At 44.9% G+C, this 21,484-nt stretch overlaps 1 protein-coding gene, 1 non-coding gene and 1 pseudogene across 6 annotated transcripts in view; all 3 read right to left on the bottom strand.

Annotated features, from left to right (window-relative positions):
* Positions 1 to 16,485, bottom strand: part of Gm9243 (predicted gene 9243) — a 43,236-nt pseudogene extending 26,751 nt beyond the window's left edge.
* The window catches only part of Elf1 (E74-like factor 1), a 101,318-nt gene that overhangs the window by 79,342 nt on the left and 492 nt on the right, over positions 1 to 21,484 (bottom strand). The window contains exon 1 of one of the 5 annotated variants that reach the window (XM_030247640.1): positions 15,594 to 15,617. The exons of 3 other annotated variants lie outside the window; for them this stretch is intronic. The gene's annotated coding sequence lies outside the window, so the exon portion shown is untranslated. Of the gene's footprint in view, positions 1 to 11,104; positions 11,130 to 15,593; positions 15,618 to 21,484 lie in introns of those variants that run through there. One more of the 5 variants, XM_030247638.1, reaches the window with a different exon arrangement.
* Positions 21,411 to 21,482, bottom strand: n-TEttc4. The gene has a single exon. It is a non-coding gene; the product is annotated as a tRNA-Glu (tRNA).

The raw sequence follows: 21,484 nt of genomic DNA, 5'->3' as shown, positions 1-21,484 counted from the left end.
ACTACCCAGAGCTGGTAAGATCGTTGATCTTGGAGAACCTACACCCACCACTTCACTAAGCCAGTAAGTATAACACCTAACTGCATCCCAAATAGTGATCTTTATACCTTCAAATAAGTGTTGTCCTCACCCATCACCAAGGAAACTTCTCTAAGCCACAGGCAGAGATTATTACAGAAAAGCACAACCAATCAAAATGCAAAGAATAAGTAGCCATGTAGTACGCAGGCCCAACTGACACAGCACAATTCCCACACCTAAGGCTCAGATAACCTTGAGGGATGGGGACAGAAATATTACTCTAAGAGTCAGGAAAACAGGCAGATTTCTATGAGGTTGTAGCTCCTAGAAGTGTCAAGGAAGCTATACCCATGAAGTCTCAACAACACTGCCCACTTAAACAAGACTGGAACAAGAACACCACTAGTAGTCATTCGACAATGGATGGAAAAATTTTCACAGGACCCCAAACCTAGACAGACAGACAACCAACGAATACTGAGAGTGGGAGAAACAGTTTTCCCTAGAGAAGAGCCTCCCAATTGGTTATCCAATTGGGTATCCAGTGGTCAGCCCTGAAATCACATATATACAAGTAACATATGGATGGAGCCGAGTGTACTTAAGAATTCACAAAAGAGAGAAAAACAGAGTGTGTGTTCAATTAAAAGAAAAGAAGTAATAAATTTTAGAGAGAGAAGTAGTACATGAAAAGGCTGGGGGAGGAAAAGGAAAGGAGAAATGATGTAATTACTGACCTTTGGCCTCCACATGGGCACACATGGGCAGCAGCACTCACACGCTTACTAATACGCATATACCACACACACACAAATAATATAGGAATATTCAAAAAAGATGCTTAACCTAGGCTTCACTTATGATGTTTCATAATGCTGTTAATGTTTCATAAAGAGCAGATACCTCCTCCCCCCTTTTGCAGATAATAGAGCAAGAACTCTAGAAAGTTATAAATTTAGAGAACTTGGGACTAGAAGAACAGAGAGAAAGCTGGTTTCTTAGTGTTGCCCATGAAAAGCTCTAGGAGATGTACAGTGAATGGCCTGGACCTGAATGACAAAAGCTCAGGGGACAGGGTCTTAGGACTCATTGGGGAAGCTGACTGCAAATCCGAATACTGTGATGGTTAGATCGGGAATGGCCCTCATAGACTCAGAGAGTGGCACTACTTGGAGGTGTGGCTTTACTGGGGGAATTGTGTCACTGGGGATGGGCTTTGGGTTTTCAAAACCTCAAGCCAGGCCCAGTGTTTCTCTCCCCTGCTGTCTGTGGATCCAGATCTTAGCTACCTCTCCAGCACTATGTTTGCCTGTGTGCCACATACCTGCATGTCACCTGCCATGACAATAATGGACTAAACGGAAACGGTAAGCCAGCCCTGGGTAAATGCTGTCCTTTTAAGAGTTGCTATGGTCATGGTGTCTGTTCACAGCAAGAGAACACTGACTAAGGCAAATATCAAGGAAAAGATTTAGTATAAAAGGGTAGACAAGAGGTAATATCAAAAGTAAAGGAAGGAGGAAAGATAAGGTATGAAATGTAGCCAGAAGAACCATCTTCTCTCAGCAGCTCATCTGCAGGAAGCCATGGCCATGCCATCTCCTGTGCCAGAGTCTCCTTTACCCCCACAAAGACTGAACATGAAAACACTACTGTTGAAGGAGAGGCTCTTTAGCTTCCGAACATCTAGGATTCAGCTGTGCTTCAGCAACAACTTTGAATACAGCACTGAATTCTTCTTCCCTTAAGAGTGTTCCTGGTAGGATCTCGATTTGGGAGAGGATTTGCCATGCATTACTTAGGAGAGGATTCACCATTTTCAGCTTTGAGGTAGATTGTGGTGTCCTTAAGGACAGCAGTGGAGAGCCGGGCATGGTGGCGCACGCCTTTAATCCCAGCACTCGGGAGGCAGAGGCAGGTGGATTTCTGAGTTCGAGCCAGCCTGGTCTACAGAGTGAGTTCCAGGACAGCCAGGGCTACACAGAGAAACCCTGTCTCGAAAAAAAAAAAACAGAAAAAAACAAAAACAACAACAACAAAAAAAAAAAAAACAAACAGCAGTGGAAAGGTGCTTATCTTTTCCAGATTGTATAAGGCTGTGGCCATCTCATTTGGTCCAATTACCAATTCCTTCAGCTCTGCTTCCTTCCTTAATCTATTCTCAAAAGAACAGTCAGTGTAATGCAGATAAAAGATAAGTCAGATCATCCCACTCTTGGGCATCAAAATCGTTCCACAGTTCCTCCTCGAACACAAAATTAAAGTCCTTATTAGATGCTGACCAGACTGAAAGACACAGGCCAACATGCCGCTAAGATCTTATCTTACTGCTTCCTGCTGTTCCCTGGTCTCTCCTTGCTGTCTCATGAACACACCAGGCATTCTTCTGACTTGAGTCTTTGAACAAGCTGTTCCCACTGCCTAGGGAGTTTTTCTGTTAGATGGTCATAGTTAAGTCTTTATTTCTCGTTGTACATTGGTGTGGTGGCAGCTACCAGTTTATTCGTTTTTTTCTCTGTATGCAATATGACTTTGCCTGCCTTCTAATTCAGAAGTACAAGTGTAAGCAGGGTGTGGTGGCTCAGGTTTATAATCCCAACACTGAAGCAAGAATACTGCCTCAAGTTCAAGGCCACCCTGGGTGACAGTCCAAGCAAGAAGGACTCAACTTCATCATGTAGTAATACAGGATCAGTGTAGTGACTTGCACTGGCCATGAAATAACCAAACCTTACCCAGCAGAGGCTCCAAGTCACACGTGTGCCCCCTTCATCCCTTTATTCTCTCCTCTGCTCTTCTCCCCCTCCTCCCCCGAAACTCCCCCACTGCCTATCTCTATGTAGCCCTCGATGTCCGGCAACTCCATATGTAGCCCAGGCTGGTGGGCTTGCCTCTGCCTCCTGAGTTCTGGGATTAAGTTATATGCCACCACACCCAGCTCGTATGACTTTTCTTGTTGCTGAAAGCACCTTTGTCACTACTGAAATATGAGTATCTCATAGAGAAAGGGCCTAGTCACCCTAGAATATGTATCTACTCCCAACTGAGTTGACCCAAATGTGAATACCCAGTCAAGCAACACACATATGTGATATTACCTACTTGCTCAAAAAGTATGACTCGCCCTCTGCTGTGCTGCACACACACAAAACCTAACTCAATAAATACACGACTGACTTGGCTGTGGCCACGTGGTTAGGAAAAGTAACCCAGGACTTAAGAAGCCCGTTATCAAGCCAGAATCTTTGCCCTTTTGATAGAAGACCTCAAATTTTAAACCCTGGAAAATATTCTGATTTTTTTTAAATTAGTTATTATTTACATGGGAGGGTGCATGCCATGGTACATATGGGGGGTGGAGTCTAGGAAAACTTTCAGAGACAGTTCTTTCCTTCCATTGTGGCTTTCTGAGATGGAACATAGTTGTCAGGCCTGCATGGTGTCCTGGTTAGTTTTTTTTGTCAACTTGATACAAACCAGCAGTGTTTGGTAAAAAACGTCGCTCGGCTAAGGAAACACCTCCTCCACATTGCCCATAGGCAAGCCCCTGGTGCATTTCCTTGATAGACGATTGATAAGGAAGTCCCTAGCTCACTGTGGATGGCGTCAGCCCTGAGCAGATGGACCTGGCTTGTGTAAGAAAGCGAACTGAGTGAGTCAAGAGAAACAATCCAATAAGCAGTGCCCCTCCATGGCCTCTGCTTCAGGTTCCGCCTCCAATTCCCTTCACGATGAACTGTGATGTAGAAGTGTCAGCCATGCAAACCCTTGCATGCCCAGGTTGACTCTGTCACGGTGTTTACTGCAGGAACCTAACCAGGATACACAGTACGGGCTTCTCCCCACTGAGCTTCTCACCAGCACTATTTTCAACTTTAGAATTTAGATTAAACAACGCAGCGAGGCCTTTCCCCTCTGTAAGGATAGCTGTTCTTTTCATGAGACCCTCTAGGTGGTTAGCTATGGCACAAAGAACTTCCCAGCCACCAGCTGTCAAAAGCTGACTAAAGTGGACAGGAAAGGCCAGCTCTACACTTTCTGTGAGAAGCACATGGCCACAGAAGTAGCTGCTAGTGCTCTGGCTGGAGAGAAGGGTTCTGTGGTACAAATCAACGGTAGAACAACAAACATGGTTTTCCTGGGAAGCAAAGGGTCTTGATCCAAGGCAGATACTGCATATCAGCTATCCTGCACATCAAGGTCACAACAGTAGCAAAACTGCAGTCATGAAGTAGCAAGGAAATAATGTTATGGTTGGGTGTCACCACAACATGAGGGACTGTGTTCAAGGTTGAGAATCACTATTACAGGCCAAGAAGATCTGAAATGCGAGTCTGTTTGCGTTCGCATTGGATATCACTCTGAGCATTATTGTGAGGGGGCAGGGGATGGCCGCACTGACACATAACACTGTTCCTTGGCAGGGGGGCCCAAAAGAGCTAGCAGAATCCAAAAGCTCTTCAATCTCTCTAAAGGTGTCAGTGTCCACCAACATGATGTAAGAAAGCCCTTAAACAAAGATGGTAAGAGGCCCAGGACCAAAGCAGCCAAGATTTAGCATCTTATCACTCTGTGTGTCCTGTGACACAAACACTTACATATGGCTCTGAAGAAACAACACACTGAGAAAAATGAGGAGGCTATACAGAACATACTAAACTCTCTCAGGCCAAGAGAATGAAAAATGCCAGGAACAGACTGCCAAGAAATGTCAACTGTTCTCACTGAGATCTTCTACTTCTTAGTCTCGGTCCAGTCAAAAGTAAGTCTTTAGGGTTGGTGAGATGGCTCAGCAGGTAAGAGCACTGACTGCTCTTCTGAAGGTCCTGAGTTCAAATCCCAGCAACCACATGGTGGCTCACAACCACCTGTAATGAGATCTGACGCCCTCTTCTGGTGCGTCTGAACACAACTACGGTGTACTTATTTTTAATAATAAATAAATCTTTGGACCTGCTCGCGCTACAGTGTACTCATATAAATAAATAAATAAATCTTTTTTTAAAAAAATAGTCTTTAAGAGAGATGAAGGATCAAACATAGGAAGAGATACAAGAATAAGAATGTGCTACAAAGATTTAGAATTCTGACAGTTACAACACAATGAAGAAGCTGCTAGAATTCACTACCTTCTCTGCTTTTGCTATCATCATGTCTGCACTACCTTCAAGCTTCTGCTCAAGTCCAGCAGAAGAACAAGTACAGAAATACAGAAGTCTTTAAAAAACAGAGAGAGAGAGAAAAAAAAATAAGGTCAGGTCAACCAGGGCTATCGAGCAAGACCCCGTGTCAAGAAATCAAACTTTTAACAGAGATCAGAGCTAGGCCACGGGCTTAGTAGCCCTTCCCTGTAACCCAGCACTCAGAGGCGGGGCACAGGGATGGTAAGGTCAAACACAGGCTACTTAGCAGTTCCAGACCAGTCTGAGATGAGAATCCGTGTCTCAAAAACAAAACAGGAACAAGAAAAGAGATTCAACAGGATGTACAAACTTAAGATTATTATTAAAATGGCATTGATGAAAATATTTCTATTCTATTTTGCCTGAAAGGAAATATCTGTCACTAATTGGCATTAGCCAACAATTTCACACTCCTGCTAATCTTTTTAAAAATTTCTGCATCACAATCAGATCTAAATGTTATAAACAAAAGCACCAGAAGACAACACAAATCAACATCTATACAGCAATTAGTAGGAAATCTCTTTCTCTTCCTAGATATAATACTAAAGGCAGGGAAAAAAGGTAAAGGAAGGAATGATATTTGACCTATAAAATCTTACAAACATCTTATCCTAAGATAAACCAAAGGACCTAAGAAATAAACAATGCCATATATATATATATATATATATATATATATATATATATATATATACATATATATATATATACACACACACACACACACACACACACACACACACACACACACATATATATATATATATATATATATATATATATATATATATGCATAGTAGCAAATTTTGTACTTCAAAAGATAAAAACCAGGTGTTGGAGATATGGCTCTACAGTTGAGTACTTCCTGCTCTTACAGAGGACTCAGGGTCAGTACCCAAAGCCACACGGTGGCTCATACCCAGCTCTAACTCCAGTTCCGGAGATCTCTGACCTCTGCAGGCACCAGGTATGCATACATGCAAAGACACACACATTAAGTTTTTTTAAAAAAGAAAATCTGTTTTAAAAACAAATAAAATTGAGGACTGAAGGGGGTAGTTGGCTTAAATGATAAAAGTCTCTACCAACCATTCCCAATGGGTTTGGTCTCCAGTGCTGCATAAACCTGACATCTTGGGACAGAGCTGTGACCCTGTCACTGGAGAGGCTCGGGCAGGAGAAAAGGAGTGAGCTGGAGAGATGGCTCAGTGGCTATAAGTGAGCACTACTCTTTCGAAGGACCCAAATTCAGTCTCCAACACCACCTCCAACAGGCATTCAGTAAATAAATAAGAGTAGTAATAGTAAAAATGTAAGTATGAGCCCGACGGTGGTGTGGCAGAGGTAGATAGGTCTCTGTGAGTTCAAGGACAGTCTGGTCTACATAGCGAGTTCCAGGACACCCAGAGCTGTTACACAGAGAAACCCAGAAACTCTCTCTCATGGGGGAAAAATTATAATAAAACTAGAGCTTAAAAATCTGTTCATCAAGTCGAATTACCTTAATAGAAAAGAAGGTGTGGGGCGTGCATACACTTCACACAAGAAAAGATACTCACTCTGACAGTCTCAGACTGAGTGCCCCAAAACAGTCCACTCTTCATCCACAAATTAGCCGAAATCAGATGATCGCAGAGAACACAAGGGAAACAAATGCCCTCGTTCTCTCTACTGAGGAGGGAAGGCTATCAGTCCAGAAGGCAAGATCACAATCAAAATACCCCACACTATATGTTTTACCAAACAGCTTCAAACCTAGAAATTCCTTCTAACAAAATAAAAGTATACACCAATATGTAGAAAGATTCATGGCACTGTTCAAGTAATAGATGTAAAAGCAGCTGTCACATCAATTGGGAGCTGTTAAAAAGCATGGTCCATGATATGGACTGTCTCATTCCGTTGTGAAGTGACTGTCTTCTTGCAGAAGAGAGCGTGGTGGGTGAAGTGCAGGCCACTCACGCACGAGGATCTTCTCAGACACCCGGTACCCAGGCAAGAGCAAGCCAAGTGCATCTCACATCTGTGTCCCCAGTCCTGGTGGGCTGGGGCCAGGGGAGCTCAATGGCCAGTGAGTCTAATTCAATCGATAAGCTCCAGCCTCAGTGAGAGATGCTGTCCCCCAAAACAAGGTACAGTGGAATTGGAGAGATGACTCAGTGGTAAAGAGCACTTGCTGCTCTTCCAGAGAGCCTGAGCTTGGTCCCAGCGACATTCCACTTCCATGGGATCCAACACCTCTAGATCCAAAGGGCACCAACACTAGCACACGCACACACACATACACTTAAAGATAATACAACTAATTTTTTTTAAAGGATCCTTTAAAAATACAAAGATTAAAACACAAAAAGGGAGCACACAGTACTGACTTCTGGCTTACACACAGAAAGACTACATACTACAAAGACCAAAAAGTGACAGTCCTTATAAAGTGGCATCAATATGGAAAGATGATACTGTCAAATGGCATACACAGATTAAAATGGTGTAGGTGGCTGCTCAGTCCGCCTTTATACACATATGATCTCTGAGTGATGAAATCACGGGCAGCAGTAGCAGACTTAGTCTGTTTAGTCAGATTTTGATCTTTATTTGCTATCCAGTACTTAAGTATCTACTCTGTGCCAGGCCCTATTCCAGTGACTTAAAATACTGTGGTGCACAATTCAGGCATAGGAAGAAACTCAACAGAGAGAACCAGAAAATGACCAAGACACTTTGCCCTGGGGTGGTCAGGGAGAGCCTCCGTGGACAGATGACCACTGACCAGAGTAACGATAAGACATTCTGATACAAAGGCTGAGACGGGGGACTATTAGCAGAGGAAGTTACTGTAGTCCAGAGACATGGGGGTCTGAGGAAGCTCCTCAGGATACAGGGAGGAGAGGGGAGTACAGAAGCAACTCTAGAGAGGGACCCACATGGAACGCACACAACCTCATAACCAGCGAGATGGGTCAAGCTAGTTTCACCTCTTGATGGAGGTTAGGGGAGTAAGACAGGGTTTCCTGAATTCCAGGCAGGTCTTGAAAGCTGACAGTCACTCAGTATAAGCTCTGCACTTAAAATCATCCAAAAGAGGCCAGGGAGATGACTCGGTGGATACAAGTCCTTGCCACCAAGCCTGGTGAATGGAGTTCAACCCTGGGAGGAAGGAGGAAACTGACTCCTAAGAGTTATCCTCTGACCTCTGTGCAGATGCTACCCCATGCACAAAACAATAAGTAAAGAAATGTAACCCATAACCCAGAAGGCCTCAGAGCAGAGCAGCCATGGGGCAGCGATCCCGTGGGCCAGCACATGTGAGAGTCATCTGCACATGCAAGCACACACTCCCGAGTCCTACACCTACTGACTCAAACGTAGGTCTCAGACCAGGAGTCTCTCCAGATGACCGGAAGTTACTCCAGCAGCAAGCAGACCTTTGAACCTCAACAAGGCCTGGTGGTAGCCATTATACACTGTCCTGGAACACCGCAATTACACTAAATCAGTGTAATTACACCACAGTGGGAAGTTCCCAGCTGAATTCAGCAGATCCTGTTTAAGGAATCAGCAAGGCATGCATTCCTCAAGTATTGTGTGGACCTTATATAGAAGATACTTCTGTGAATTCGTGTTTCTCTTTTAAAAAGGACATCCTGATGACTGATGCCTTTAAATCCAGCCGCTGTCCTTTCTCATTCCATCCGTGTCACACCAGACTTCCTGGAAGACCTGTCTGTGTCTGGGCACACCATTTCTTCATTTCCCATTCCTTCTCCAACCTAATCATCTGCATCCCGCCCCCATGGTGACTCTCAATCTGCTCTAAAAGCAACAGCCTCCCAGCACTAAGAGCAGCCTCCCAGCACTAAGAGCAGCCTCCCAGCACTAAGAGCAGCCTCCCAGCACTAAGAGCAGCCAGCACCTTGAGGACCATCTTGCATTACTAAAACGGTGCTCTAGACTCTTTCTAAGTTTTTCTTGCCCAGTCTCTTTGACACTCAGCACTGAAGGACCAAACATCTTGGTCAAAGGGCTCCCACTCATCCCAGACTGTCCCTGGGCAAATCTATCCACATCTAGGGCTTCTAGCGGGTGTGTCATATAAATGTAAGAGCCATTTGGGCTCAAATTCCCTTAAATCCCTTAAAATCTACCCTTTCCATACATGTTGCCATATTAACAGGCCACATGGTGATCTGAATACTTATTTATATATTTATAAATTATGTATTTACATATTTATAACTTAATCTCTCAGTATTCAAACACAGGCATTTAAAGGTTACTGTATGGGTATTTTAAAGGCTGGACATAAAAGCCCCACACGTGTTCTCCTGACTCCTACCTCACACTCTACTTATGTACCCCCATTTTTGTTGATGTTTCCTTTTGAGACCACCTCTCTCTCAGTGTCTGTTGTGTCCCCATTCCCACTGTCCTCCATGGCCTAACACCCTGTATGTTCTGATATTTGGCATCCTATATCTTCCCCCTCCCCAAACAAGGTCTCCCAAGGTTTGGATATAGCCCACGCCAGCCTTAAACTCAGGTGATCCTCCTGTCACGGCTTCCCAAATGACAAGGTTGCACTATCTTTCTAGTCACAGCTCTCAAGGTCTTTCATTTCCCAAAACATAGTCTTTCTAGCGACAGAGAATTTACAAAAGTCTTCCCATAACCTCTTTCCCGTCTGATGCCCCCTACCCTGTATCTCCTAGCCAAGACATACTCTCTTCAGGTCTCTAGTTAAAAGCCCTTTATTCAAGGAAACTTTCTCATTCCAACGGGGGCGGGAGTGTGTGTAATTAATATGCACATAAAACTTAAGGCTAGCTTTATATCTTTTTCAAACTACCTTTTCCACTAAAACCTAAGTTTCACAAGCATTTACCTTGTTATATTTCCCCAACACATAACATCTAATACTAGTCAAATTAGCACCTTCATCCCATTACAGATGTCCTTTACACTAAAGAACAATTTGCATACCTCTAACACAGCAAAATCTGCATCTGTTTCCCTTCTAAGTCCCTGGCTTGTGACTAACTTCCCAGGAAAGGCCTTACAAGCTTTCATCTGTCAGCTGTCTCCAAGCCTCATGAGTTCACGGACCCTACTCCAACTTGGCACAAGGTGCTAAGCTCCTCATCTCTTGGACAGAATACTAAAGCTGAAGAGTCCTTGCTAGGTTTCCTTGCTCTGCCAATCCAACTAGACAGTCAAAGGCATCTTAATAAAACACAAAGAACAGAATTCAAAAGTTTCTGGGTAACGAACACAGGGTTTTTTTTTTTTTAAGATTTATTTATGCATATGAGTACACTGTAGCTGTCTTCAGACACACCAGAAGAGGACATCAGAACCCCATTACAGATGGTTGTGAGCCACCATGTGGTTGCTGGGAATTGAACTCAGGACCTCTGGTAGAGCCGTCAGTGCCCTTAACCACTGAGCCATCTCTCCAGCCCCCAAGAGAGTGATTTCTTTTCTTTCTTTCTGTTTTTTTCAGAGACAGGGTTTCTTTGTGTAGCTCTGGCTGTCCTGGAACTCGCTCTCTAGACCAGGCTGGCCTTGAACTCACACACATCTGCCTGCCTCTGCCTCCACAGCACTGAGATGAAGGATGTGAGCTACCTCCTGCAAATTTCTTAAGTGTAGTGGCCTGGAAAAGGGCCCTAGGTTCCATCTTCATCCCTTCTTCCATAAACTCAGACTATACATCCATTGATCTGTATCCCTTGTAATACTCTCTATAACAGCCAACCAGATTCTCTTGACTTCTGTGTGCTACTCAAGGAAATTTAGTCATCCCAGGAAGGAGTTGTAAGAGCTTTGATGAGTAGCTTGCCAACCAGAAAACCAAATATAACAGCATAGGGTTTTGGATTGGTGTCTTGTGAAGCTACCTTGGGGAACCTTAAACTTGAGTTCTGGTGCTATCTCCAGGTAGAAAAGTGTCAGAAGCTCACATCACAAAACACCGGGTGGAGTCCTCTGCCCCAACTGCTTCCTTGCTGGTGAGAGAGCCTCGTTCACCTGGTGTCAATAACTCTTCTTTGTTGAAGTAAGATCAGAGGGGTAAGTTAGGGGTTGTTTTTCTGAAAGAACACCAAAATACAAAATCAAATTTTCTATTTTAAAACTGTTCATTTGCGGTGGCGGCGCACGCCTTTAATCCCAGCACTTGGGAGGCAGAGGCATGCAGATTTCTGAGTTCAAGGCCAGCCTGGTCTACAAAGTGAGTTCCAGGACAGCCAGGGCTGTACAGAGAAACCCTGTCTCGAAAAAACAAAACAAACAAACAAACAAAAAAACCAACCAAAAAACAAAAACAAAAAAACAAACAAACAAAAAACCTGTTCATTGGGAGCGGGGCTGGAGGGATGGTTCAGTGGTTATGAGCACTTGCTCCTGCAGAGGACCCAGGTTCAGTTCCCAGCACTCACAGGCAGTTACCAACATCTGGACTGCAGTTCCAAGGGATCCGCCGTTGCCTCCTCTCCCCTCTGCGGGCACCAGCACGCACAGGGCATGCACACAGACGTGCAAGTAAAATGTTCATACACATAAAAAAGAAAAATTAAAAAATGTAATTGTGCCAAAATATATATAAAAAAATTAAAATATATATAAAGAGTCAACTTACCATCTCAACCATGGTTCTAAGTATGTGGTTCTGTAAAAATTAACACACTCACATTGTTATGCCACCTATGAATTCTTTCCAGCCATCTTTCCAAACTTAAACTCTATGCCCATGACACAAGCCCTCACTTTCTCGGGCAAACACCAAGTATTCTCTCCATGACCTCCTGCTCTAGATACCCAGAAGTGAGTGAGATTCCTCGGCAGGATTGTTTGTGACTAGTTGTCTCACTCAGTACAGTCTTCACGGTTCCTCCATGCTATGTCATAGTATGTGTCAGAATTCCTTAGGGCTAAATAATATTCTACACACTTCACTTTACTTTAATCACTCATGAATTGATAGTTGGATTAATTACACTGGTGTTGCCATAAATACAGAAATATAAACACCTTTATGAGATAATCCACTTTGGAGGGAATCATTTTACATTCTTTACAACAATACATAAGGCTCGCAATTTCACCATGCCAACAGCTGCTATAGTAGCCATCTTGGAAGGTGAGCATTGGTTAATTACCTTTTATATAAACTTAATGTGCCTTTTCTCTATAACTTTAGGGTTAAACACTTTAAAACGTGCTTGATAAACTAAAAACATTTCTAGTAGGTATTGATAATGCAAAGAAATAGTGTATCAATGAGGAATTTTAAAGGACAATATGGTTTCTATGAATTATAAAAGGGAACCCAGGAGTGTGGAGTTCTCAATTAAGCCAGGATTCTGCCTCACCCAGCACCCTCCACAGAAGGGCCCTTCCCCTAACAACCAGAGCTTAGCCTGCAGTCAGCACCTGCCTATCCGACCCTTCCCAGCCACCTCAGCTCTGGTAACTACACACTGGATAGAGTAGCAAGGCCATCCTTCCTGGTCAGCAGAGTGAGCTGTACCCCTTGGCACGGAGGTATCAGTGATAAACAAACGTTGGGAAAGCTGACAAGAAAAAAACAAAACAAAACAAAACACTGTAGCCTTGAAAGGTAAAAAAAAAATCTTTGATTAAATCCAGAAATAGAATACAAATAGCTTCACAGAACAATAAATGAACATATCCTGTTATTAAAATTTTCCTGGCCTCCAGATTGCAAATCCTGAAGAGATTTTTTTTAAACAAAAGATTAAAGTATAAAAAATTTAAGACAATTTTAAAAGACTTTTTAAATTCAAAAGTCACTCAGCTAAAAAGTATCTGAGGAACCAAGAGAGCAAAAACATTTTAAATTGAAGATAATTTACTCAAGTCCTGTGAGATGTCAGGGACTTGCAGAGGACTTGTCACCAAGCCTCAGGACCTGAGTATGGAAAGAGAGAACTGACTTCCAAAAGTTGTCCTCTGACCCACACATACACACTGTGGCATGCACAAGAACACACACGTTCACAACATAAAATAAAAATGAAATGAGAATAAAAGGTGTTTCGGGCTAGTGAGATGGCTCAGGGGTTAAGAGCACTTTCTGCTCACTCTTCCAGAGGTCCTGAGTTCAACTCCCAGCAACCGGCTGTAATGGGATCCAACCGCCTCTTTTGGTGCATCCGAAGACAGTGATAGTGTACATAAATAAATAACTGTTGTTTCCTTAGTCGGGAGTAGTTTACATTCAAAAACATTAAAATTCATATACAAGCTTTATTAAATAGTTACTGCCTTACAAAAAATTCCAACCCATCTAAGCTAGAATTACTTTTCAAAGGGAAAAGCCTTTCATTCTTTGCATGGATGAAAAAGTCCAGTATGAAAGTAAAGGGTTCCCCACTATAGCAAGCGCCTTGTGGTCAAACGCCGACACCAAGAGTAGCCTGGTGTGGAGGCCAACAGCGACTGAACACTCATGCTTAGTGTGCTTACAATTTTTAAAAGAATAGTCATTAAAAAAGGGCAGGAGACATAAACGTCTCTCTAATATTATTGACCCTTGGCACTCACAGGAAAAGGTGCCAACTCCGTAAGTGTCCTCTGATCTGCACATGCTTCCCGCACCCCTCAAGATAATTATTTAAACTAGGTATGACAATAGACCCGTCAGACCTCCGGAAGCACTGGCCTCTGCCTTCTGGATGGCAGCGAAGGGTCTCACTGCACAGGCCTGTCTGTTTTCCACCGTGGCCTCCAGCACAGCTCACGTGATTCACCTATTGCCACAAGCACCCAGATGCTTCACAGTTTAAAAAGACTGTCCACCTCACTTGAAAGCAAAAGCTATTTATTGATTGTAAAATGTAAACCATATACCTAGCAAGAAGTAACTGTGAGATATTACCCACAATCCTACATATTTGCCGTGGAAAGTTAAATCAAGCGAAGCATTTAAAGTCTGTTACCATGTTCACCGTGCCACACCTTAGAGAAAACAACTCAGAAATACTCAAGTATCAAAAATCATTAACACTTAGATTTGCAGTTACCCCAGTAACAAAGGGTCATGTCCCTAAGGTAGGTGCCAGGTGCCTTATGGGAAGGATGAGGATTCAAGAACGTCAGCTAGCTTCCTCCATGTGGATTTCAGAACACTTAAGGCTCCCTGGCCTGCGCCATCACTCCAGCCCACTCAGCCTTTACACAATCTCAACACTAAGTGCCTCCACCCCACCCAGGCCGACACCTCTGGGAATTCAAGCGCATACGCCATTTAGCCATTTACGACATCGTGGGCTGTAAACAACTCATCTGCTGGGAAAGTTATTTTGTACACTCCGGGCCTGGGCCATTTCCCGAGCCACAGAAGGCAAGTGAGTCCTTCCCAGTCCCCATTCATTTTAAGTCAATTTTAAAGCAGACTGTTATTTTAAATAAATAGCATATAATATTCACTTCTTTATGTAAGTACCATTAAGGGCATCCAACATGGAAGAATTTTTACCCATACAATAAAATATAAGAAGCCACATTCATTTAGGGGGGAGGGGGCCTGGAGGGCAATTCCACATCTATTATAAAATAGTACTTGAAAAAACTCAGTATCTGAACTACATAGTGAGACCCTATCTCAAAACAAGAAAAGGAAATCAGTACACGTTTAAAAAAAAAACAACACTATTTTAGATAGGCCTCACATACCACAGTGACTTTTAAAGAAACAAAGTGTGAGCAACATGGAGCTCTTTCCTAAAGTCTCCTATCAGGAGACTAGGCAGAAGAACAACTTCAAACCCAAGGACGTCCAGGGCTACAGAGCAGCTCCCGGCTGGCCTGGGCTAGACAGAACCTGTCTGTCTCGAATACAAAAACAACAGGTATACCCAATAACATTAATTAAAAAATAAAAAATAAAAAAAAAAACTCACTAAGTTTTTTGGGGCAAAGAAATTTACTATCTGAACAGTATGCTTGGATTTCTAGGGTTTTGCCTTTGTTATTTCAAGTCAGGGTCTCTCAGTGTGCCTTTCTTTGGCTGGCTGTGCACAGCAGATTGGCCTCACTCAGAAATCCACCTGGCCCTGCCTTCTGAATGCTAAGGTTAAAGGCGTGTGTGTGGCAGCGCGCCTGGCCTTCAGAGCTTTTTTAAAGCTACTGTATTTTCATTCTCTTTATGTAGAAGCCTCAGATGATAAGCTTTAAGCTTGTTATCTAATAAGCTTGACCACACACACCAAGGTAGAAGAGCCACAGCCAGTTCTAACACGGTTAATTTCAAACGAAGGAGGTTTCCCTTTAATTCCTGAAGTGCTGAATCACGTGTCCACAGGGTGGCAGTGTCAGAGTCTTGGCTCCTGGAGCAAATGTGAAGTGTGCAAAAAGCAAACCCACCTTAGGATGTGCAAAAACGACGTGATCCACAGTATGAGTGAAACCTGCCTGTCTGTCCAAAACCCGAACCCACGCTTCATTTCCCCACTGTCCTGAGGGTGTTTACTTTCTGACGTCTCAAAGATTTCCTTCGGGCAAGCCTGTGAACCCGATCCTTCTGTTAAGCTGCAGCCACCATGGGAGAGCCCAGAAGCAAGCAGGGAAGCTGGCTCCTCAAGGCAGGCACCGACTTTGGTCCAGGGAAAGTGACAGTAGAAACCGGCAAGGCAAGGTGTGGAAGGGATCCTCAGGCTCGCTCTCCAGCTGACCTGCGCAGTGCTATCAAATTCACCTCATTAGCTCACGTTACCAGAAATCCACTTTCCTAGCTAGGCAAACTCCTTTAGCTCCAAATTCCAGAACTTCTCCAAGTTGCCAAGAATCAAGCCGCCTCCCAGCATGAACTCTTCTCAACAGACTTTGTAACCTGGCCTCAGATGCTTCCTGACCACCCGCAGATGCCCTGCTCCGCGTCTGGTGACAGAAAGGAAAAAGTCAAAGTCCCCAGCCCAGAGTCACACTGCTGATAGGTCAGGGCCGGTGCAAAACCCACAGGTACAAAGATAGGCTACTAGAAAAACCCTAGAGGCCAGGGAAAAGAAGCAGCAGAACTTGCCAGAGCTCCGACATTGTTCCCCACTGACCCTAATCTACTCTTGCAACCTTGTTTCCCACTCCTATCCTACTCTCCCACGCTTCAGGCAGAATGTGCTACAGCTGTTAAAGTGCTCCTGCTCCTGCCTGCCTGCTTCCTCTGAAAGCCTTGTCTCGCACCGGCTCTGAATCACGAGAGCCCGGCTGTATCTCCAGTGCCCTTCTCAAAGTCTGCTTCCCACAAGGGGCCTGTGCCATCGCTCACACAGACCCAGATGTGAAAACAGAGAGCTTTAAGTGCTTGGGTTTAGAGTGGGCCTTTCTCTGTACACTGTACACTGTACCTGTGGACTTGGTGAGGATGAGCTGCACTGTTAGAACAATCTAGGATTCATACCTTTACTCCTCAAACATCCCCCCGTTATTCTAAGATAGGTAAAATCTAAATGGCAAGCATATTCAGAGATAAAACATTCCATAGGCTTGACTTCAATCCTTTTTCATAGTTTTTGCAAGCATGTAACACAACTTAAGAAATAAAGTATGCCATGCCATGCTTTTCTGTATATTTACAGAGTTGTAAATCAACTAAAATCTTATTTTATAGTCTCTCAGGCACCTAAACATAGCTACATTAGCAGGTACCCGCCATCTCTTCTCTACTTCAAAGCAAGCTTTCTTTATAAAATTGCCTGTTGTGGGCATTTTACATAAATGGAATAAAAAACAAAAACTGCTGTTTTTGAGACAGAATTTGACTGTCCTATAGTACTCCTCTCTATGCAGACCAACTGGCCTAGAACTCAGAGACCCTCCTGCGTCTAACTCCCAAGTGCTAGGATTACAGGCGCGTGTCACCACACCACACAGGGCTGAACAACATAGTCTTTATCACCTGCTTTCTCCCACTAAGCATAAGATGCTTGAAACTCAAGAGTTGATTCTGTGGCCTGGATCTCCATGCCTGCCTCACCTCCAGCTAGTGTCCCACTACACAGACACACAGTAGACTCTGGCCCATCCTTGGGCCTTTTCCAGCTTGTTAGGAGGGAAAGCGCTGTAAACATTTACATCAAGTTGTAACGGAGGCAGAGGTTTTCCCTTCTGAGGAACATGTGGTGATTCTGTTTACGATTTTAAGGAACTGCCAAACGTTTCCAATTGACTGTGCCATGACACATTTGCACCAACAGCGAGTGCAGTGCAGGTCCAACTTCTCTGTGGTATAACCTGAGCAGGACTGACCTCACGACACATGTACTTATCCTCACACTACCCTGATGAAAGAAAAGAAACGGGGGGGGGGGGCGGGGGGGGCGGGGGGGGGAGAGGGCGGGGGCCGCATGTAGGGATGCTTCAGTGGCTAAGAGCATTTGCTGTTCTTAAAGGGACCCAGGTTCAGTTCTTAGCTCCCAGTGGTGACTCCAGTCCTAAGGAATTGAACAACCTCCTCTACCTCTGTGACACCCAGCACCCTCTTGGTACCCACGCATCCCTGTGACAAGATGCTCATACACATAAAGGAATCTTTTTCAAAATTTGGAGAAGGGCCAGTGAAATGGCTCAGTAGGCAAAAGTACCGGTGCCAAGGCTGACAACCGGAGTCGTATCCCAGGGGTCCGAGTGGTAGAGAGAGAAAACTGAGTCCTACAAGTTAGCTTCTCAACAGAGGGATGGAGGGGTTATGAGAGGGACAAGAGAGAATATTCTTTTTAATATAAAAAAAGGTGAACAGGTTAATTGCAGCCAAAAGCAAGCAAGGAAAGAAAACATGAATGAACAAGCAAGGTAAATTAACCAGAAAGTAACTAAAAAGAGAGAGACTGGCTAATGTGTCCAGAAAGGCCTTTCTGAGAAAGGCAGGCAGGCCTGAGATGAGGGGAGGTGGAGGCAGAAGAACAAGTGTTAATAAAACCCCGAGGCACACTCAAGAGTCAGCCACAAGGCCAACGGTGGCTGAGGGGCAGTGATGGCCAGACAGGCAGTTGAAATGGGGAAGCAGAGGCCTTGGGGCAGCGGAACGGCTCTGGATTTGGCCTAACTCACCTTGTCTCCTACTCCTCCCTTTCCATGGAGCTTTCACACCTCTCCTGGCTGCACCTGACAGTAGCAACTATCACCACATGGCCTGGGTGAATTAGCACTCAGTTGGTACAGCTAGCTATTTGTGGTCTAGACAGAGCACCTTAGACACCAGCAACCCAACAAAAGAATCTTCAGATATTTATCAAATATTATTTCCCAGCTATTCAGGAATTATTAAGGTCTTGCAAAGGACACCTGCAATTCACTCCCATAATTTAAACCCAGACTTCACTGGGCATGATGGCCCATGCCTTTAATCCCAGCACTTGGGAGGCAGAGGCAGGCGGGTTTCTGAGTTCGAGGCCAGGCTGGTCTACAAAGTGGTCTACAAAGTGAGTTCCAGGACAGCCGTGGCTTTACAGAGAAACCCTGTCTCCAAAAACAACAACAACAAAAACCCAGTCTTCATCCTTATAAAGTCTAATTAATCGCTTTTCCATTCTATTGATTTGAAAATATTCAACACCTAAACATAAAAGCTACAGGCACGCAACAGTCTGCGTTTTCCTCTACTGTCTGAGTCTTTTGAAGTAAGATTTCTTGTTTCACACACCACGGCCACACTCAAGCTTTTCAGAGACGAAGCTGGGTGTGGCAGAACACATCTGCTAACCTGGGCTATGATAGTAAGAATCAGTCTCACAATAACAAGAACAACACAGAACAAAGAGTCAAAAATGTTTGCAGAACTCTCCTGATATAAAAGGTCGACCCTTGATTAAAAGAATGTGTAACCTCCTCAAACTTGCAAAGTTTGAAATTCCTGCCTCTCTTCTTGCTCTGCCACCAGCTCCCCCCAGGCACCGCATGCCTACCGACCCCTACTTCCTGCTAGTCTCCGGGTCCCAGTCTCATCCACCTCAGGTTTTATGATTTACATTCCCCACTGGGAGAAATCCAACCAGTTCTTCAAGGTGCAGGGCAAACACTCTCTATTCTTGCCCTTCCCTGAGCCAAATCTCCACCCCACCTCTAGGAACAATTGTGTGTAACTCGGACCCTGCCTGCCTGTTCCCCACCTGGCCCAGAGCTAGACAGAGGACATCTTGGGGAGGAATGCTCTCACCGTACCACTGTCCTAAACTCACCCCAAACATGCAGTATGCCCACCGGCGATCACTTACTCTTCCATCTATGATAACACAGGCTTTATTCAGCACCGGTCAAATACTTGCAAAAATTAAACAAAGCAGGGATAGGAGTCCTTTCTTCCAAATCTAGAACAAAGTGCCTGGTTCTAACCTATCTACACTCTGTGGAGAATGTGCTGCTCTGGAGAACCTAGGCGGCTGCTCGAGAGGTTCGAAGCATTTGTTGCTCCTGCGGAAATGAAGGCTTGATTCCCCAGCACCCAAATAGGGAGGCCCACAACCACCCATTGCTCCAATTTCCAGGATCTGGCCTGTTCTGACCTCCCTGGGCACCAGGCACACAGGTGGCACACAGGAAGGCAAACATTCATAAACATAAGGAATTGTAATTAACTTAAAAAAAAAAATCGAGTCTGGTGCCATAAGCCTGTGACCTGAGCACTGAAGAGGCAGGAGGTGCAAGAGCAAAGGAGATCTTCATCACCGCAGAGACTTTGAGGCTACCCTGGGGTACGTGAGACTGAGATGAGGTCTGAACAGACTCACCTTACCCTCAGGCCCACTGCTGAGAGGCAGAAGCAGGAGGACCATAAACCTCAGCAGCTCCGGCTCCTAGTGAGTTCTAGGCTATCTCGAGCCACACGGAGAAACTATCGTAGTAATATAATGATGGTGACACGCTTACGGCTCTAAAGCTAGAAGACACCACTACACTCAGGTCAAAGACCTTCGCACGATCCCATAGCTAAGGACTGGAGGCCAAAGGGATTCTATCCAGCCACTACCCACCTACCTAAAGCGCCTGCTGTTCAGCAGGCACCTCAAAACATCTGGAGGTGGGGGGTGGGGAACCTGACATGCATAAGGACTTGTGTTAATGTTTTAAATATTCGCTAAAGGAGTTTTCTAGGTTTAATTTTTACGAGGAAAGGCTCATTAATCCCTAATCGCATAGATCACATTAACAGCTATTTTCAAACTCAGCTGTGCCAGTTAAGGCTATAAAATATTGTTGGGAACACACAAACAACCAAAACTTCTGCTCAGTAATGGTTTTGACCAGAAACTCATCCGCCGGAGTCAGTTTTTCCTTATTTGTGCCCAAAGGCCCAACAGACTAAACATTACAGCTGCCCCAATTTTCTAATTTCAACTTGCATTTATGATAACGCTTTTGTTTCGTGTACGGCGCTCAGGCTGCTGACACAGCTGGGCCGCTTCTTTGTAATAAACACAGGGCTTCTATATTTAAAAGTACAGTGCAACTTTGTTGTAACATCCCCTCCCCAGTCTCCGGGCTAATTTTCTGTCTTCCAAGCTCCACCTCCATCCCATGATTTTTTTTTTTTTTTAAATCAGTGACGCTCCAAACAGCCTCCGGGAAAGCCGGCTCTGTTCTTTCAAGACATCTCATCCCAGTGGTATTTTTCTTCTCCGCAGTTTGCCGTGTGTTTGAAGAGGAAAGGGGAGTTAGAAGGAAAATAAGAGACATTCTGCAAAAGCCTTGAGGCGAGGGTTGCTGGGGGGGGGGGGGAGCGGTGGACCGGGCTCGGGTGCACGCGGCGGGGGTCCTAGAGCCCAGCCGGCGACAAGGGATCGGCGGGGGTCTGGCGATAGGGAGCAGCGGGGTGGTCTCCAGCCGCTGTTGACAGTAACTGGAGCGCAGCGGGCACGCCCCGGCCCGCCGAGTAGGAAGGGGGCGGCGGAGCAGGGTGTGGGCCGAGGGGGCACCCGGGCGGGGGGAGATAAGGCGAGGCCCAAGTTAATCATCACCTCCCGAGCGCCTGGAAAAGTACGGGCTGAGGGCGGGGTACAGCCGCGGGGAAAGCGAAACTCCTCTCGCAGCGGGCCCGAGAGCGGCCGCCGCGCTCCTCCGGCCTCCGAGAGCCAAGCTCCCATCCACGGGAGCAACTACACTGCCTGCTCCCAAACTCACCCCGAACACGGCTGCAGAAGTCAGCCAGAGCCACTAAGCAAGTAAACTCAACTAGAGCAAAAAGTGACACTGTTCCCATACCGGGAGTCGAACCCGGGCCGCCTGGGTGAAAACCAGGAATCCTAACCGCTAGACCATATGGGAAG

The sequence above is a fragment of the Mus musculus genome, chromosome 14 (assembly GCF_000001635.26).
Source record: "Mus musculus strain C57BL/6J chromosome 14, GRCm38.p6 C57BL/6J".
Classification (NCBI taxonomy): Eukaryota; Metazoa; Chordata; class Mammalia; order Rodentia; family Muridae; genus Mus; species Mus musculus.
The sequence above is the reverse complement of the archived record's forward strand: the minus strand, read 5'-3'. Positions and strand labels throughout refer to the sequence as shown.